At 37.3% G+C, this 19,650-nt stretch overlaps 1 long non-coding RNA gene across 1 annotated transcript; it reads right to left on the bottom strand.

Annotated features, from left to right (window-relative positions):
• Nucleotides 1–1,440: 1,440 nt before the first annotated feature.
• On the bottom strand, nucleotides 1,441–6,212 carry LOC131539197 (uncharacterized). The gene is made up of 3 exons (XR_009270799.1): nucleotides 5,880–6,212; nucleotides 4,772–4,975; nucleotides 1,441–3,907 (listed from the first exon to the last, which is right to left on the bottom strand). It is a non-coding gene; the product is annotated as an uncharacterized LOC131539197 (long non-coding RNA).
• Between the last annotated feature and the right edge of the window lie 13,438 nt (nucleotides 6,213–19,650).

Raw genomic sequence — 19,650 nt, 5'->3', positions numbered from 1 at the left:
CCACACTGAACAATTTGGAGAAACATTTTTTAACTCAGAAATTGATAGTAAATATCTCAAACAAATACAAAGAAATAGCAAGTAACGTTTAATTAAACATGAAATGTTGAAGCAAAAATGAAAAAACTTACTACTTATAAATTTACTTTAGTAATCTTTGTTTTATTTACAGCAATATATATATATATATATATATATATATTTTTTTTTTTTTTTTTTACAATGTTGGCTCATTTTTGATGGGCAAAACCTCACTGTTTAATGAGAAGAGGAAAGCTTTCAGTTGATGAAATGGCCAGAAAGCTCTGTGTTTGCCTCACTCTTGTTGTCTCTTTCTTTTGGACTGTGCTCGTGAGTGCACTGCTCAGTTTGACCTGTAGGAGGTTTCACTGAGTCAGCTTTCAAATACAAGAGAGAAACCAGAAGATCAGGGTAAACATAAACCAGTCAAAAGGAGGGGAAAAACACCAGAATAAACAGAAATGGTAATTCCCTCTTAAAAAAAGAATTACTTCAATTATTGAATTGTCCAACATGTACTAAATGTCTCTCCATTTTTGTTCATACACTCTCTGGAAAAGAAAAAGTTCAAAACTGGTCACCCTTTCACAAGGTACTAATAGTTTGGGTACAAATATGCACTTTTAAAATACTAATATGTGCTATTTAGGTTAAATAAGGTACTAAGATGTAACTTTCAGCTTTTTTACCTTATGGTATCACCCAAGTGACAGCTTTGTACCTTTTTTCTGAGAGTGTAAAAAGGTGAGGATATAAGAAGACAGTTATGAGTGCAAAAGCCTAAATGAGTGGTTATCATTCCGGTTTCTACCTCCAACCTTTGCATCATTCTGTTGGTGTCCCATTTTAACATTTGAGATTGATTTGCTTCTTGTCTGAAGTATTTAGTGCCTGATTTAAAGACTCCTCTCCCTATACTCCCTAAAGACTTCTCCCAGCTCCCAGCCCTGTGCTCAAATCATTTTATCATTTTAAAAGGCTGCACAATTATTTTAGAAAGTGCTAAAAAATGTTCTCAGATCACAGTCGATAGCTACTTTCTTTAAACTCATAGTTTTTGTGCCTACAAAGTCATTCATTTTTGCAGGACTCTTGAATAAAGGGTTGCTTGCCATTAATTTGCATTTATACATTTAGCAGTTGTTTCATCCCAATTTATTTACAAAAAAAGAAAACAATGACATAATGACAGTTTTATTGTCACATGGTCAGATATAAGCACACGTATTAATAGTGATTTATTTCTATAAAGAACTAGTATTATAGTAACAGAACATCTCTCATGTATGTTTTCTTTTTTAATATCATATTTATATATATATTTTTTACATTTAATATCAGAATTTCTGTTTTAAATTTAAATGCGGCTAGATAGAGATACGGATGCAGGAAAGATTCACACAACATTAAAAGTCCACCAAACATCAATGTTTTAATTAAAGTTGTTTACATTGTTTAACAAAATATTGTCAATAAGAAGTAATTAAATAATAAAATAATAAGTACATTGAATTGAAACCTTTATTTTCAAAATGAGAACTAACATCTACAGTAGTGACTTCATTAGGTTTGTTACAACATGGAGATCCAAAAAGTGGTTCCACAACAGTACGTCCTATGCTGATGACATCGGCAGAGCACTGCTCCATTTCCCAAGGCTAAATGGTGACACAAATTATGTGCCATGTTTTTGGATCATAATTCAAAGGGACTAACCCTGTCTCCAATATGAGGGTCACATTGTCATTAGTACAGGAGGGATTATGCATTTATTAAAAAAGAGAGAGGGACAGGAAATACTTTGAATACATTCTCTAAACTATCAATTTGATGTAATGTTATAAACCTGGTCTTTGTGAGTTAGGCTTCTCTGATTCCGCTCTACTGCTAAACACCTGATACATTGATATTTATTGAATATTAATTTGGGTGAACCTTATTTATACTTAATACATCATTTATACCTTATTTATATTTATCTGTCAAGCATATGGTATCTCTTTTTTTAAAGTGCATGATCTCCCAGAGAAGAGCGGAGACAACGGAAAGGCCTGCGGACAGTAGAGTCACATGACCAAAGCACTCAGCTGGTGTCCTGGTGAATGGGCAGGAAGTTATGGGGATAAATGCTCTGGGCGAGAAAGCACAATAGCAAGATGCCCATGGACCTGGCTGAATACCCAACTCTCATATCTTATGGCTGTCATAGGCACCAAAAGGGAGAGCAGTTGCCATTCATATACAGTCTTTATGACCCATTTAAGCTTCTTCTGTGTTTCTCTTCAGTACTTTTCTGTATTGTATTATATAATGCATTAAAAGTATGACAGTCTGTCGGGCTGACTGAAACTGACTTTTAATGTTTTTTTTATAAAGTTTAATAGAATAAAACGTTTAGTGGGAAGGAGAAAGATAATGAACAATGCGATAAGTTCTACTTCTATATTTCTTTATCCTTGAGAACTGACTAAATTTATTTAAAAAGCATTAAACACTTATTGATATTCTCAAAGGTTTTATGGGCTAATAAATGACTTCTTCTTTTTTTTGCGTAGACCAACAAACTCATAAATGCAACCGCATATATTAATGAATAGACTGTTGCATGTTTAAGTAACTACTGCAGTATTATAATATAAATCAATATTGATGGAATGGTACATTAATTTTATTACACTTTTTATTTAAATTTTTTTTGAGATGGACCCCCCCCCCCCTATTTATTTATTTTACACTTCATTTACCACAGGTATGAAATTCAAAATTGACATTTTATTCAATCTAGATTTTTAAAGTTTAATGTTATTGTCACCATTTGTAAATATGAGAAAGGCTCTAGAAAATTATTATTATTTCATTCAAAATATTAAAAATGAACTGCTTTTTGTAAAGAAATTATGTAAAGAATAAAAATTGGGAACACTTTTTTTTAAGGTGTCCTTGTTACACGTTACATGTACTTACTATTATAATAACAATAAATCATGCATAATTACATGCAAGTAATGCTAAGACAAACCCTAATACTAACCCTAACCATGTAGTAAGTACATGTAGTTAATTAATATTACTCAGTACTTAAATGTATAATTACTGCAACAAAGACACCGTAAAATAAAGCGTAACCTAAAAATTGGATCATAAAACATTTTTCACAAACAATTCTTGGCATCCCTATGATTCCTTTATGCAAAATATCTCCATATCCTACAGATTCAGATTACAATTTTTATATATTAATATAATATCATCTAATTAAGCAGTATCAGTTATCCAGGCCAACAAGTAAAAGTTATGATCTGGTTGCTTTCAGATTGAGGTTGCTAAGTGCATTGTCACGGTTCATCTTGTGCGTCACACATGTGGTGAGGGCCGTGCCTTAATTTCTGCACTGATGTAAATGTAGGTTTTGTTTCTGTTCTCCTTCACCCACTGTGTTTTTAGTTGATTTGAGACAGGATTTTAGTTTATTTTTAGACGGAGGTCAAATTCTATTCAAATGTAAAAGGTTTGTAAATTTTCCACACAATGTGTATTGCTAGATCTATGCAAAATGCGGTACTGTGAGGTTTATGGCTGTTTTAGGAACCCTTCAGGTTAATTTGCTATTAAACGTAAATACTTAGATCACCAAAATGTTTGTTTAACCAAACAAAAAACAAAAACATAACATTTATGAGTGTGCTATGCAAAAGAACACTTTTCTTTTTGGCAGTCTGGGTTTTGATGGAGATAGAGCTTGGTATGTCTGTTAAGATGTTTTGGTCCTCTGCAGATACTTTTTGGGGTAAGGGCTTCCTGGCTACTGGTTCAAGGAACAGCAAGCCCAGACCGCAAAAAGACCTGAAAAGGACAAGACAGGGACCTGGAAATCAGCTTCATGTATCTGAACAGAGAAGGGAGAGAGAGAAAGGGAGGGAAAGAGAATGAAATTTGAATGTCAGCCTTCTTTCATTAAGAAAATATTTATTTAGAAAAAAATATGAACACACACATGCACACATTTATCCGTCCAAGACATGTCTAACCAAACCAGGAAAGGCCTTAATTGAAACTACTACAATTACACAATGTAAATGATTAAATTACACAGAACGAGCATCATTACTTGACGGTTTCTTGTGTTCTCTGATTGTGGTGCAAGAGCTCTCTCCTGCGAAAATTGACAATGATTTTTGTTTCTATGCATCTGTTGTTGCGTTTCTGACGTGCAGCCTAAACTTCAATCGTCAAAGGTTAGTCCACTTAAACCAGCTACACACATCGTTCTCGCGCAAAGTGTGAGAAACCAATTACTGTAGCCCATTTGCGCAAGTTCAAATATAATTTCACCTGCCAAAATGCATCCTGAGACCGTCAGGTGCCGGATGTGAAACGCCCTTTAATCCGATCCTTTAACAGCATTGTGTTCTGCGTCTTATTTGTTACCCGGGCCAAAGATGGTTGGGGTCCAGCGGAGTAGATGACGTAGGCTTCACTAAGGCTTACCTCACTAAATGCGTCATATGTGTAAAAGTGTCGCCCTCCCATGCGCGCTCTCCTCCCTTTTCCGTTTGCGACGATTCCTTTAACGACTTTAGCGGATTTTTGTCTCCCAAATTAACTACCAAATCTAATAGGCCTTTATCTAAGACATACAATTATTTTTATCCCATATTTGTCTCCATGTTCACATATATCGTGTCTTGTGTGTAAATGACCATCACTCAGAGATAAAGCACTACATGGATAAACGCATAGACAAACGTACTGGAAGCGCTGATGTGGTGTATTCGGGTTGATTGAAGGAGGCGTGTTAATTAAACGGGTGCTGTCCGTGGTGCTGAACGGGCTGCTGTCCACGGTGCTGAAACCCACCCACCGCGGTGAACGCCCTGTGCTGCACACACCCACAGTTTGTGGAAGAGATGGAGAAAGAAGGGGTTTTCGTCACACCGATGATGGTGCCTGCAATCTGGAACATAAAATTGAACTTATTCAAATATGAACATTAAAATCACTTTTTTGATTGGGTGTTCCTTTCAAGATCCCCCTTTCTCCTCTCCTTTGATTGTAGTTGCTTTAGGGGTGTGTGCATGTGTGTAATATTCTCTTTTATTACGAGGGTGTTTGCTTCTCATGAATGTTTGTAAAAAGGTTTCAGTGGTTACATTTAGTCCAGTGTGTTGCAAAAAATGGGAACGTTAATAATACAATCCTTGTAGTACTTGTTGCTAATGCTTTTGCGCTACCCCGGTATAGTATTGGACATAAATCGTGTTTATGGAAGTAGATACGGCTGTCTAATTATGGCAATTCTTTTCATGCCACTGGCCCACACCTTTAGCTGTTTTAAAAGACATATAAAAGCACTTATGAATCGGACGGTTAACAACATATTGTGCGTTTGCATCGTATTTTCCCAGGCATACTCGTAGGCGCCTGTTCCACACCATGAAGTTAAAGCCAAATATTCAGTCACGAGTCAGCATTTGAAAAACATAATTAAATATTTAAAATAATTTTACATGATTCCTAACAAGAATAAGCCAGCCCTACGAAATGATACACGTTTCAACAGTTGTAATGGCTCTAAATGGGTTTTAAAAGCGCGCAAAGGGACGCAGGGCGAAGCACGCGCGTTATAGCTCATTTATAGGCGCTTATAACCGCTGCTCACCTACCCGCTCCATAGAGACCATCTGAAACAGGGTGTTTTCTCCATGTGTTGAGTTCACAGATGAAGACAGAACATGCATCAGACTGTCTGTCAGAAAGTCAGAAATACATTACCAATGCTTCTACCAAGCCCCATTAAAGGGACGAGACAAGACAACGCGGATCCGTGAGCGTTAAAAGAAAATACATGTCAGACTTACCGTGCAAGCGACGCTTCAAGGAAGGCGAGATCTTTTTTTTTTCTTTTTTTTTTTTTCTTTCTCCATTTGCTTCTTATAATAATAATTCCAATAAATTCGAATGTGCTGCTCTCGTATTGATCTTTACTGTTTTTAAATGACACTCTGGTGTTTTTAGTACATTTTAAACTAATCCATTTTGTCCTTTCCGCGTTTCTGGAAAATACTGCAAAATCTAATGGAAGCGCTCAATTCCTCCAGTCTGCTGTTGACCTGCATTGACGTCATTGCGTCATTAGGTTTCCCCTGGAAACACAGGCGTTCCAAAAATAGTAACACATTAATTCAACTCTGGCTGAGGGTTGGCGCGAGCGACTATTTGTATCAATCCATAATATTCTGATTCGCACCCTCCCCCTTACATTGTCTTCTTCTTTTTATTCTTCTTCCTTCTCTTTTTCTTCTACCTCCTTTTCTTCTACAGAGCGTTAAAGCTTTCAAGGACGAGTGGCGCACGAGCAAGCACGACTTTACGACTATTTTAAGGAGCAGGCAAGGTTACATAAATATCAAAGTGAGGGACAGAGCAGAGGAGAGGGTTTGTTTTATTCCCGCCCGCAATCAAAAAATGGTAGTAAGAGCAGAAACAGCGCCACGAGGACAAAAATAGAAAGTGCCGAGCGCGAGCAGTCATCTGTCTGGAGAGCTCGTGAGTCCTCGCGTGTTTAGTGGGGAGAAAGCTTACAAAACAGAAACAAAGGAAATAATGGTTCTGACACAGTATCTTATGTACTGAACTGTTACATGTATATTGACCAAACGCATTTTTAATTTCGCAATCATACACTTGATATTGAAATATTTATTGGGTGGTATTATTACCATCACCAATGGTTTGATTACCATTACATTCTTTTCCATATCCGCAACCATCGTCGACTGAGTGCTCTATAGAGAGAACGCAGCCATTCACTTACTCCCTATTCATTCATTTAGACAACTGCTCCATTGTAACGCATAGGCTATATCTGCTATAGCATTCACATAAAATCAGATATAAAATCTATTTTCCCGTGCCTGAATCGCAGTAGGCTGCACGTGAGCGCTGCGTTCTGCCCATCAACCATGTGCTCCTCGCACGAAGCATTAATTCATTAATGAAATGCATCGGCCACTCCCTTTATGAAATGATATCCTTCATTGTGTGTACGTGTTGATGCTGACAGAAGCTAATGCCCGTGAGCGTAAGCGGCAATAAAATAGCGGAGAGATGCAGAGCTGCACAGGCGCCGTAAGTCTTATGGTCCGTGTCACTGCTCACGACTACAGAAAAGACTCAACAACGACTCTGAATGTCTGGATTGAGTGTGTGTGGCTGTGGACTGATTAGCTATTAGATGGAAAAACTGAATGCAAAATTTCATTCATTCATTCATTCATTCAATGCAAAGTGAAACATAAAAACTAGATTTGAATGAAATTGAGTTCTGTGGACATCAACAGTTTGTAATAATGTGAATGGCTGCTCTTACATGAGGGCTGGATGTGGAAGGGAAATCTGATCAAATGAGTGTGAAGGGTCATGAGATGGAGAAGGATTTTGAGTGCTGGTAACTGCAGGGAAGGCTTCATGAGAGGAGCTGTGGCATTTTGTGTGAGCGAGAATGATCTTCTCTATCTCAGGTCCTTGTGGTGCATTAAATAGTAGTGTTGGAAAATGTGATGGCGTTTATCTTAGGGAAGGAGAACCAAAAATCTGTCGTGTGATGTCCTTTCCTGAGTTACTCAGCATGCTAATTGTTTAAATGAAGTCAAATGTATCTGTATAGTGATTTTAACATATAGTTTCAAAGCAGCTTTACAGAAAATCTTGATGTTAATGTTTAGAATATCTTAATATCTTCATGCTTTATAGAGACTTTTAGCAGATTAGAACTGGTCATAATATAGTTTCATTTTGCAACAATAAACAACCTAGCAGTTGACATTTGCTCCTCTGTTATGATTCTGTTGTAATCATTACAAGTATGTTTCCAGCTTTTTTTACTCTGTATGCACTTTTTAGGCAAAGATGTCTTTTATTCATTTATATTATTATAAATTATGCGGGTGCAGAAAAGCTCATGTTTATTAGGTATTAGTTTTTGGGTGAAGAGAACATTTTATATGCAGTTGCTCTGCTAACAGATTTAGTTTTCAGCTTTACATATGGTTGAAGGAAGATTTTGCTGGTTTATATACAGTAAAATGGCTCTGGGAAAAAGTATTAGGATATTTAAGACACACTTAATTTGTAATCTGTGCAATGATGCATTTTTATTTAAAAAAAAAAGAAATATAGCACAAGCACACTTAATTTATTTTTATTTTTTAATTATAAACGAATAGATATAATGTTCAAAATTGTTATTATTATTATTATTGTTATTATTATTATGTGTTTTTTTATTTGTTTAATTATTTGTATTGCTGTTTTTTTATCCCAAGAATTAAAGGTTAAACCCAAATTTCTCTAGCAACCTAGTACAGTCTCAAGAGTATGCTAAATTACGATCACGTAACAAACATATTGTGCACTGCAGTATACTGATCAATATCATTTCCATTCTTTATCACCAACCATGTACATTCAGGCCTATATGTGGGCATCAGCTTTATTTATTTATTTAAGTTTTCATATTTTCTTTTCCATTAAAAATCAAACATCAGGTCATCCTCAAACTCTCAGGATTTCTCCCTCTTTAGCAGAGACTCTACTTTTTTCATGACAGCAGTGTCAGCATGTTTCTTCTCTTTTAACTGTTGATGCCATCTACTGGTAAAAGAGGACAACTGCAAAGAACTGCCCAAAAGAGCAAGTCAAAAACAAACTCTTGTTAAATGTGATGATGAGGGGAAGGTCAGAATAAATGACTGACTTCCTCTAATTTCAGTTTTTTGAAAGTTTTGATTGGTGCTAATAAAATCTGCACAATTTTAATTAATCTGCTTAAAATATCCAATAGTTTGACCCTTTTGCATTGAAAGCACTCTAAGTTACTTAACTGTGGTTTAACTATTATTTATTAAGCAACTTTGACAAATTGTTAATATCATTTAAAGTAAAGTCTTAATCAGTTTCATGTGCTTGTGTTCCCATCTCTGACAAATTTTTACTTCTTGACGAATTTGAATGTTTGTTTGCTCAACAATAGGACATTCATTGACTTTAATGGAATAGCTCTCCCCAAAAACCTGTATGACTGACTTGTTTCTGTGGAACACAAAAGATGTTTAGCAGAATGTCCAAGCTGCTCTTTTCTGTTCAGTGAGAGCAAACTGTGACCAAGACTGCAAAATGCTCATGGGCTGATTTTGACTAAAATTTGACTTCCTCACTCAGTTAGGCTTCAGAAGGCTTGGAATATAGACTACTTTTATGCTGCTTTCTTGGAGCTTGCCATCACCCAGTCCTCATTCACTTTCAGTGTATAGAAGAAAGCTGTTTAGGAATTCTGCTCAGAAAGAAAGACGTAGGGGGTTCGAATAACACAAGGGTGAGTAAATGATGACAGAGCATTCATTTCTCATCATTTGGTAACTACTGTATTCTTTCAGTGTCATTTCAACTTCACATTTCAGCTGTTGGGCACTAAAGTTAGAGATTGATCATGTCTATGCTTTTAGATACACTGGTAGTTTTTTTTTTAATGCTGATTTTGTTTAGCAAGTTAAAGAAAGCTGATACCCAACTCGCTCACCATGCAAAGGCAAAATTTAGCAACTACACATTTAGTCAAAATTCACTTATGAGTGAAATCTGGTCTTTTAGACTATAGTTTGACAGGTTTGGATTAACTGCTCAGAATTAAAGAAAATGGACATGAAATTATGAAAATTCAAATCAATTCAATAAAAAGTAGTCTTGTACAGTACTTTATATTATATTTTATTATAAATATAATATTATATGTTTATGGAATTAATAATAATATTTAAAGATTTTTTTAAATTTAAATTTTAACATCATTTTTTAGATGAGCATCTTAAAGAGAATTTTCATTTATTCTGGTCCTAGATCAGTAATAATATTAACAATGCATGTGCATGAAAAGGAAAGGGATGGATCACCTATTCCCCATTTACCAGTATGTTCCTTGTGTTCGATGTTTAAAGGGGAACTAAGGATAAATTAATTTCAAAGGAGTTAGTTTGAGGTTTAGTATGTTGTGCCTATTTGGCAATGCTACGAGACTGAAACTCCAGTTGAACTTGGTCAAAATTTTATATTCATCCAATAAATGCATTTAAATTAGGGGCACATGGAATGTAACTGTTCTGCATCAATTAAGAGTTCTTATGAAAATGTACATACTTTTAAAAAAGAATGAAAAAAGCATGAATCTCCCCTTAAAACAGAATCTCTCCTCAGTGAAATCTCCAGCAGTCAGATGTTTTTTGAACACCAGGGGGCAGAAGAGGTCATTAAGCAATGAGAATGCTGGTTTTTCACTGTTCAAGCCAACTTAGTGTTCTCTTGACCGACCCTGCACTTTTTCTGCTTCAGTGCATGGAGGCATCAGTGTGCGTGTGTGAGAGAAAGCTACACAACTGCACATGCAACTCTTTTTAACAGCATATTTTGCAAATCAATAAACAAATACACATTTAAAATGTGTTTACACACAATTTGCTAATTTATGATCAATACAATGAATAGTTTGTAGTATTGAAGTATGTATATCTCTCTTTTCCACCTACTTTGCTGTTGTTAGTTGCTTTTGTAATACCGTCTATTATTGATGTTGCCCTTTGAACAAAAGCAATTCATGTTTAGGAACTGTACAAACAGTTTTAAAGAAAAAAAAAATTGATTGCATTAGGGTTTGAGTGTTATCAAAAACCTCTGTAGAAAAACATTCAAAGATGCTTAATGGAAACAGAGAAAGCAAGTGAAAGAGAGAGAATGAGATATGGGTTTGAAAGAGAGCATTAGAAGAAAAAAAGAGTAAAGACGGAAAATAGAGAGTGAGGCTGCAAGCCTATCAAAGTTTTATTGTAGTGTTCCTCGGCTCTAGGATCAGAAGCAGGCTAATGATCTTGCTGACCTTCAGAGGAGATCAGAATGCTTACGAAGCAGAACAGCATCTTCAAGGTCTGCTTTGGCCTCTCTTTTATCATTAATTAATTCATGTTAATTGCTGGATTAGAGAGAAAAGATCTCGGGGATCCAAAGACCGCAGAGCATCTGCCCTTGACATGACATGGAAAGGAAAGGTGAAGCAGTGTGATCAGGACAGTATGCTTCTGATACAGATGCTTTATACCTCTTTACGACATGATGCAATCAAGATTAAAAACAAACTAATGCATAATTTCAAATATTTTCTGTTCAAAATAAAGATTAAAACATTTTAAAATATAAAGGTAAAGAAAATTATTCTTTTATTTAGTCTATATTTAGTTATTAATGAATATAGTCATGAAATGTGATGCAGACATGTTTTTTTGACAAGTGGGATTTACTTAAAAAGCGTAATACTGCAGATTATTGATTATTTTGTAAAAATGGCAAAAAGCAAGTGCAGCATTGATCCAGAGTAATAGTATTGTTTGGTGTCATTATAAATGTATTACATTCAGTAATTATTCAGTCCAACACAGCTTACAAATGCCTCATTATTTAGTGCACGCAGCTTTACTCGTATGCAATATTGATTACCCACCATGTGTGTTACAGAACCTCATCCTTGCCTACGTACAGTAATCCTCCAGGGCTCTCTGTGCACAGCTGAACACTCGGTGTGTGAGTCAAGTCAACCCTGTGTAACACACACTCTGCCCTGAGTAACACACCCGCTATGCGAGACCTGACATGACATATTTGGGGGTTGCGGCAGCAGAGAATTTGTGTGTGTGTATTCATGAATCTCTGCAAGTCTGGGCATTTGTGATGCACTCGGTGGGTTTATCGTGTGTATACGTGTGCACGTACAAAGGAGACAGAGGGAGTCTATGATCTGAGCTTGCGGGTTGAAGTGTGAGAGTGTGTGTGATGGAGAGGGAGATTGTTTTAGACAGGTATTAAAGTGTAATAGGTTACGTCACGTCGCCTGCTCTGTCTCCTGCTGTTAGTGTCAGCGTTCAGCTTTGCCCTCTTCGGTAGCGGTCGTGGCGGGCTACCCCGTCTCCCCTGCGGGCCTTCTGAAAAAGTGCACATCTAAAGGAAATGTCAGCGTGTCCTGACTGCCACTCCAAAACGAACAAGCCTTCTCCTCCTTTGCACCTATATAACACCAGCTCTCTCTTTTTGCATATTACCTACATTTATGGCTCCCCAGCTCTTCCCAGATTTTACAGGCCTCTGTCCAAGCTGTTGGCCTGATGTACGGTTCATCTGTGTTTTCTCTGCAGTGATGCAGTGAGCCGTTATGTACATTTACAAGCTTGCGTTTGGATGTGTGCAGCCCACAATACTTCATTAATTCAATCTAAATGGGTTTGTCTCCTTTAATCACATAGTATGACTTTTGATGGTTATAAATTTTTTTTTATTTTATTTTTTTTATCATTTCCTCACTGCTGCATTCCAGATCTCTCCATTAGTGTGCACGAGGCGTCTCTCTGAGAGAACCTGTCAATCAGTTGCTCCTGTGATCATTTCTGCCTGGCTGGTGGAAGCTGGGTGGCAGATCTGAAAACAGTATTAAAGACCTATATAACAACGAGAATGATCATATTCCATATTCTTATTGATGCCTTCTGTATTCTAATAATTACATTAGTATACTGGCACAGCACAAAGTCCTTTTTGTCATGATTACAACAATAATGGATTTCCTTAATAATAACTATTATGACACTCTTCCAAATCTACTTTTCACATACTGAAAAAAAGGAGTACACTGTAAAAATGATTTTTTTTTAAAAATAGGTTGTAAATTAAGATAATTGGAGTCAGTTTAACCAAAAATACTATTTATAAAATTTCACATTTTATTTAATTCAATGTGTTACTTTCCATATGTTTGTAATTGTTTGGCAAATTTATCAGTAGTTTCTGAGAAAGTATAAGATTTACTATAAAATAATTTTTACTCAGAAATGTACAACAGAACAGCAAGTAACATTGGAACTATCCATCTTTCTATTCTTTCATTATTTCTTTATTTTTTACAATATTTATTCATTCATTAATTTTTTTAATAGGTAATGACAACATTTACTGCAGAGGTACTCAGTTCTGCTCTGATTTATCCTTCCTGCAGCGTTTAAATCCAGCTCTAATCAAACATGTCTGAAGCAGCTAATCAGTGTCTTTGGGTTCACTTGTAAATTACCGCCAGGTGTGTTGAGTGACGTTAGGACTAAACTTTACTGCAGTTGATTTTAAAGAGGATCCTGCATTAGACAGCTTATCAGAATTACTGGCCCGAGTCGTTTCATTTTTTTTTTTATTAAGTTCATTTAGAAAAACGTTTGGAACATTTTTTGTTTATTAAATAAGTTTTTTCTTTCTTAAAGTAACGACCAAGCGGCCAGCGGCAGACCGGTAGGCTTATCATAGCTTATGTTTGATGAATTTAGCCTTCTCAAATCATCACGACTTGCCTAAAATAAAATCTATAGATATACTGAAACAGTTTAAGCATATAACAATGTTTAAACGTTAAACCTAGATAAATGTGCACTGCATCCAATAGTTTGTGCGGAGAGTGGAAGCTAAAGCGCAGGACATGGAGGCACCAGCACAATCACTTGCATTTTTTTCAATGGAAACAACTTAAAATAATTTTTGCTCATAAAGGTAAGAGTAATCAACCTGATCTCACAGAATTCTGTGTAATGTTCACGGACTTAATTAACCTCCGAATCTGTGGTGGCATCACGGAATCGCCGAAAATTCCGTGATGGGCTCACAGAAGGCATCAGCCGTGGTCCATGCACGGATTCACTGGTTCAACACCAGCGCTGCATCGGACCACGTAAAAAGAGTGACTCCGATGCAGTTATACTTTCACTGGAGTACCTGACCCCACCCCTACCCTAAACCTACCCAGTTCTGAACAATAATGATGACGATAAATTTCCCAGTATCGCATCGGCATATTGATGCTAAGGGTTTCCGTGCGTGGAGCACGGCTGATGCCTGTCACTGACTTACATTGGTATCACTTCTGTGAGCCCATCACAGAATTTTTTCTGTGAGCCCATCACGGAATTTTCGGCGATTCCGTGATGCCACCACAGATTCGGAGGTTAATTAAATCCGTGAACATTACACGGAATTCTGTGAGATCATGTTGGAGTAATACATCATTCAGAACTGTAAAGGGTGTACTTTTATTTGTGTGCACTCACAATATCAACAAAACGTCGTGCTTTTATAAAATAAAGAAAACAATGCGCTTTCTGCTGTCTCATCTTGAACAGGAGCGCTTCACAAAAATGAACCGAAAGTCAGCGAATACATGTGTCACGTTACCCTGCCAGAAGGAACATGGAGCCCTGGATAATCGAAATCGTCTTTAATTCAGACCAACACAGAGGGTAATATTCCACAGGGAACAGGAGGAAGACACACGTATATCACTTGTAGACCCGACCAACACTAACTGAACGGACTGGGGCATTTATACACAGGATAACGAGGGCCTAAAGAGACACACCTGGGATCAAATTAACAATTAACATGAGGGAGAAACTGGGTCACAGAACACATGGGGAGCAAAACACAACAAAAACAGGTCATAATCCTGACAACATGCATCACAGACGTGATAAATATATCTATAGAAAGCTTTAAATTACTAAACGAAATAAATCAAATCGGAAACAAAAACTCTTTCATTATAATCATAATCCGTGAAGATGCACTTCTCTCTAAAGGCGCGTCTAATGAGGAGATGGCGAATCAGGATCATCATCTTCATCTTTGCGACGCTGACACAGAAAACACTAGTTTATTAGTAAATAATTCAAATATCTCCTTACTATTTCCCCCGGTAATTACTTTTGCTGGGGCTTTATGGCATGCTTCATTGCGTGTATTTGAACGCAGAACGCTTCAGTTGCGCTGACAGCACTCGCTGCTGTTGCTGCGGGACACTAAACACCGTCGAGCCACTCTAAGTCTCGGCAGAACGGCCTCATGTTGTTTCCACTAGCGCGGCTATTTTTTTCATCACTAATTGATGGATGTCTAAAATATAAAAATAAGGAGAAGCCTAAAACAGGCCCGAGGCCCGGCCCGCGTCTGAACTATGACGTGAAAATTGGCCCAAAGCCCAGGCCCTAGGAACGTAAAAAAGTCGGGGCCCGTCGAGCCTGGGCCGAAATGCAGGCTCTACTTCCAACAAGCACAGTCTGCTCTGATTGGCCAGCTGACCCAGTGCATTGTGATTGGCCGAACACCACAAGCACGTGTCGGAAATGTAACACCCTTACCATAATCGAGAGCTTCAGCTGTCAAGTTAGTTTTACCATCAGTTGAAGCCCAAAAGGGGAACAGAGTTGTGTGACAGACAGTGATGATGCTTGTGTGTATTTGCAGTAAACAAGCTGCGGTTAAGACGATTTCTGACGGGCTGTACACTCCGTTGTGATGTGACCCTGTTCCCCTCACACACACACACATACACAACGCATTACACACAAAACTCCGCATTTGAACAGTCAATAGCAAATACTTAAACTAATAGCAAAACATACTTACAGTCACTGATCGCTGATTCAGAAGAGGCAGATTGTAATAGCAAAGTCGGAATTGATTTTTTTTTAGAAATAGCCTACCTGCACAGTACTCTCCTGGTTGCACAAATTCGAACATTTGGGTTGTGCTGTTCTGTTGTATACAAATCTTAACCAATGATTCCTAATTGCAACTACTTTCGGAAGGCCAAATAAAGTGCTTTTGCTTTCACATAGAAACACACAGCATCTCCCTGACATGGCTGCATCAACACTACTGAATTGAAACCACGCCTTTTTCTTTGCGTGAACATTTGGGCGGCATTACGCAAATATTTCCACATCGTGACGTAGACATGTGGGGGCGTGTTTTAATTAAGTGTTTTAGCCCGGTCTGGATCAGCCTTCTCTTTTAGATAGAATAAATCCTTTTGTGGGAGACTTTGAGCTTTGTAACTCTGCAGATCGTATACATGCACAGACAGCTACATAACACACTAAAGAAAAGGAAAACAAGAAATTGCATCATATGACCCCTTTAACCAGGTGCAATATGATGAAACTGCCATTAGCTGTCTGCATCAAACTGAAGACTCTGATGAACAACCTCTATGTGTGCACCTTTTTACCTAAACACTTAAGCTCTCTGCTGTCCCCTGTGGTCAGTGAACGAATGAAGTCTGGTGGTTCCATTACAGTGCGGCCGGTACAAGGTCACTTTCTGAAACCTTCACATTTCCTGTCCCTTAGTGCTCAAGTTAATTCCAAACCTTTACCTGAACAGTAAAATCCATTGCAATTTTCAAAAAATAGCTGAAGAAACATTTTTCAAGGAGTACTGGTATTGTGTTCTCACTATGGCTTGCATAAATTAAATAGTTAACCTAAAAATTAAAATTTGCTGAAAATGTACTCACCTAAGACCATCCACAATATCAGAACATATTTGGAAAATTTAGCATTGTTTCACTTGCTCACCAATGAAGTGAATGTGTGCCGTGGGAATGAGAATCTAAACAGCTGATAAAAACATCAAATAAAACCCTAACCCTAATAACGCTTCCTCCAGTGAAAACATGCCCTGTTGTCCTCTCACATCAAAATCCACCGACATATTTATTTAGAACTGTTTTGGATTGCTTTCACTTGTAAACAGTGATTTATCTGTGCTTATTTCTTTCGTAATTCAGATGAGATGACTTTTTCACAGGAGAAAGCAACTTTATGAATAGAGGACTCATTTTAGCAATGATTTGAGGTTAAAAAAATCTTTTATTAAAAACACGCAGCTTTTCACGTCACACTATGCTAACCGATGGATTGGAGTTGTGTGGATTGCTTGTGGATTATTGTGATGCCTTTAGCAGCTGTTCGGACTCTCATTCTGACGGCACCCATTCACTGCAGAGTATCCACTGGTGAGCAAGTGATGTAATGCTAGATTTCTTCAAATCTGTTCTGATGAAGAAACAAACTCATCTACATCTAGAATAGTCTGAGGGTGAGAAAATTCTCTGTAAATCATAATTTTTGGGTGAACTATTCATTTAGTTTTTAATTGCTGCTGCTTTCATTATTCTCATTAGTCACTTTGGATAAAAGCATCAGCCAACTGAATAAATGTAAATTTATGGAGAATCATCATTTCGATATGGACAGAAAATTTACCTGTCACTAGAATCTTGTTCCATCACACCTTATTAGGACACAATATTAGTTTGGGTGGAAGATTTAGGATTAAACAAAAGATTTGACATTTTGGCGTAATGACATAATTAGAATTTTATGAGTAGTTTGAGATTGAATCTTGTGCAGTAATGGATATTTTACATAAAAGGTTCAGAACAGATTTTTTTAAAACACATTTAGATGCTAAACATGAAAAGCCTCTGCCCACATTGCTTCATCTGTATTCATATTTATGACTCTGTACCGTATGAACCGTATCTGTCCTCTTCAAGTGCTCCGGAATTAGTTGTTTATACAGTGAAGATATGCTAGATGCTTAAAATGCTGAAAAGTCCAAAAATTCTTCAGATTGTTACATGAACCGCAGCAAGGAGTAAATAAAGTAAAAAGGAGGAATAAAATCTTCAGTGCTCAAATCATAGATTTAGTGTACTTTAATGATGCTATTAGCTAATTTTTGCCATTAAAAGTCTTAAATATCACTCCCCTCTTCATGTAAAGTTTGTAATCATTCTCAAGGGGCAACACCTGATGACCATTTTTTTCATTTTGTATTTAATGTAGTACTCCATTTATGTTATTTCTAACTACATTTAGACTGATGATTGATCAGTTGCAGTAAATTGACAGACTAATGTGTTATAGCTCAAATCTTCTCACATTTCTGTAAAACCATTTCTGTAAATCATATGATCATGATATGGTAATATACAGTGAGGGATTTTAATGAGACAAACTGGTCATATTTTGAGGAATGATGTTGCTGTGTTAAGTTGTGGGCGGAATAAAAAATGTACAAATATTTATTACTGCTAATTCCTGAAAAGTCCAGACGCACACATTCATTTCAATCTATATGCAAACAGTTAATACATAAGCGCCTGTCCCCGTTTCTATGGCAACCCACAATGTCACAGCCTGTGGTCTCTGCAGTGGGTCCATTTCTGAAGTCTGAAGTCAGCCTCTCCCCCATCTCTCTCTCTCTCTGTCTCTCACTCTCTTGCTCACTTTCTCTCTTCACTTTTATTTCTGTAGCTGAGCCAGGATCCTTCACATTGCATTTCTCTCGACTTTATAAAGAGGTTTTCTTTCTCTTGGGTTTTTAGATGTGTGCTGTTCGTTTTCTTCTCCCTCTCTTTCTCTCTCCCTCACTCTTCCACTCTCTTCAGCTGTAAGCATAAATATTTTGGGCCTTTGCAGTCAGATATAATGTTAGACTGTCAGCTGAATCATTTCGATGCTAATTTTCTTGGCATCTGTGATAAATAAATTCTCTGTGGCAAACACATTGTCATCAGCTTTTGAGGATTGTAATCCCCCCCCCATCATTCGCTAAAGCACCAGGATCTGAGCAAAGCACTTGATAAACACACACACACACACACTTTTTGAGGGATAAACACACAAGTGCGGTCGACACCAATGCGTTCACACACTCACGCAGGGAGAAAGCTCTGATTTTAATTCACATGTTACATAAGATGGATATCCGTACACTTGTGCCCTGCCAGATTTTTACCCTTTTTTATGCAGTTATTTTTTATTCATGTATTCAGAGATGAAGAGACTCTAAACCGCTATGCAGTCCTACTGTAAAGCACAGTGTCCCACAGACATAAGCTCACACACACACAGTGCATTATTCTCTTCTTTTGCAGGCTACAGTTTTTTGTTTTTCGATTACAGCTAAAGTAATTCGGTTCAGTTAAGAACACTACAGCAAAGATAACCCACTGATCCGCACAATTCAAGATAGTGGCCTCGTTGTCAAAAAGTCTCGGCACGTAACCGCTATTCCTGCAGGGACAGAGTCATCGGTCCATATCACGCGGCCACAGCCTTGAACTTCTGGGTGAATTCTGCCGCATACACATTAAACTAACACATCCTCACACGCTCTCTGGTGTGATGTGCACACACTCCGCTTGTACATACTGTCACCTTGGCCAATGTGCCTGCGTGTGTGTTTCTGTACTGTACATGTGCGCCTGCTGCTTAGACATGTGAAAGTTGCCTGTGTGTAGAGGTCAGTTCCAGCGGTCGGGCGGCTGTTGTGTAAACCCTGCGGGTCGGTGCAGCTCTAATGCTGACCAGATGATGGCAGATACACAGGGGAGAAAGCCCAAGGCTTCTGGCTCTGCTTCTCATGCACTGAGTGCTCAAATTAGCTTTATGAAACCTCCATGAGGCCAACAGAAAAAGGGAATTCAAAGACTTTAAATTAAAAAATGAGAAGGGAATAAAAAAAAAGAAAAGAAAAGAAGGGATAGCAGTGGATAGAAGAAGGTTGGGTAACTGAAATTAAATCAGTAAAAATACATTTCCATTAAATTTCCTGTATGTTCTTTTATGCATTAGTCATCCTGTAAAATAACAGAAATATTATATGTGTAATTCATCAAAAAATTATGATGGGATCTTGCAGCACTACTGC

The sequence above is a fragment of the Onychostoma macrolepis genome, chromosome 04, assembly GCF_012432095.1.
Source record: "Onychostoma macrolepis isolate SWU-2019 chromosome 04, ASM1243209v1, whole genome shotgun sequence".
Taxonomy (NCBI): Eukaryota; Metazoa; Chordata; class Actinopteri; order Cypriniformes; family Cyprinidae; genus Onychostoma; species Onychostoma macrolepis.
This window is presented reverse-complemented; position numbering and strand designations above follow the sequence as displayed.